Here is a 1,729-nt window from a genome sequence, read left to right on the forward strand (position 1 = left end):
AGTTAATACCACTACTACTAAAGGTATATTAGAGCATAGAAAAGGATGGAATACTCCCAAACTCATTCTGTGAAGCCAGCATAACCCTGATAGCAAAACCAGGTAAAGACACCACAAAAAAAGAAAATTACAGACCAGTAGCCCTCATGAACATTGACGCAAAAATCCTCAACAAAATTCTGGCCAATAGAATTCAGCAACATATCAAAAAAATAATTCAACATGATCAAGTGTGATTTATACCAGGTATGCAGAGATGGTTCAATATCAGAAAAACAATGTAATCCATCATGTAAATAAAACAAAAGACAAGAACCACATGATCTTATCCATTGATGCAGAAAAGGCTTTTGACAAAGTCCAACACCCATTCATGGTAAAAACTCTCAGCAAAACAGGAATAGAAGGGAAATTCCTCAACATAACTAAGGGCATTTATACAAAGCCAAAAGCCAACATCATCCTAAATGGAGAGTGTCTGAAAATATTCTCCTTGAGAACAGGAACCAGACGAGGATGCCCTTTATCACCACTCTTATTCAACATTGTGCTGGAGGTCCTAGCCAGAGCAATTAGGCAAGAAAAAGAAATAAAGCTTATCCAAATTGGTATGGAAGAAGTAAAAGTATCTCTATTTGAAGATGATATGATCTTATAAACAGAAAACCCTAAAGAATCCACAAGAAAACTATGGAAACTAATAGAAGATTTCAGCAAAGCATCAGGATACAAGATAAACATACAAAAATCAGTTGGATTCCTCTACACCAACAAAGAGAACCTCGAAGAGGAAATCAAATCAATACCATTTACGATAGCCCCCAAGAAGATCAAATATTTAGGAATAAATCTAACCGGAGACATAAAAGATTTATAAAATGAAAACTACAAGACACTACAGCAAGAAACCAAACGAGACCTGCATAAGTGGAAAAACATACCTTGCTCATGGGTAGGTAGGCTCAACATTGTGAAAATGTCAATTCTACCCAAAGTGATCTACAGATACAATGCAATCCCCATCCAAATTCCACTGGCATTTTCTAATGAGATGGCGAAAGAAATCACCAACTTCTTATGAAAAGGGAAGAATCCTCGAATAAATAAAGCATTACTCAAGAAAAAGAACAAAGTGGGAGACCACACACTCCCTGATTTTTAGAACCTATTATACTGCCACAGTAGTCAAAACAGCCTGGTATTGGTACACCAACAGATAGATAGACCAATGGAACAGATTTCAGAATCCAGACATAAATTCATTCACCTATGAGCAAGTGATATTAGACAAAGGCCCAAAGTCCATTAATTGGGGAAAAGACAGTCTCGTTAACAAATGGTGTAGGCATAACTGGATATCCATCTGCAAAAAACTGAAACAAGACCCATACCTCACGTCATGCACAGAAACTAACTCAAAATGGATCCAAGACTTAAATATAAAATCAAAAACGATAAAGATCATGCAAGAAAAAATAGGGACAATGCTAGGAGCCCTAATACATGGCATAAACACAATATGAACCATAAGTAACAATGCACAAACACCAGAAGAGAAACTAGATAACTGGGAGCTCCTAAAAATCAAACAGCTATGCTCATCAAAAGACTTCACCAAAAGAGTCAAAAGACAACCACCAGACTGGGAAAAAAATTTTGGCTATGATAAATCCAATCAGCGTCAAATCTCTAAAATCTACAAGATACTGCAAAACCTCAACAACAAAAA

The sequence above is a fragment of the Trichechus manatus genome, unplaced genomic scaffold (genome assembly GCF_000243295.1).
Source record: "Trichechus manatus latirostris isolate Lorelei unplaced genomic scaffold, TriManLat1.0 scaffold00059, whole genome shotgun sequence".
Lineage (NCBI taxonomy): Eukaryota > Metazoa > Chordata > Mammalia > Sirenia > Trichechidae > Trichechus > Trichechus manatus.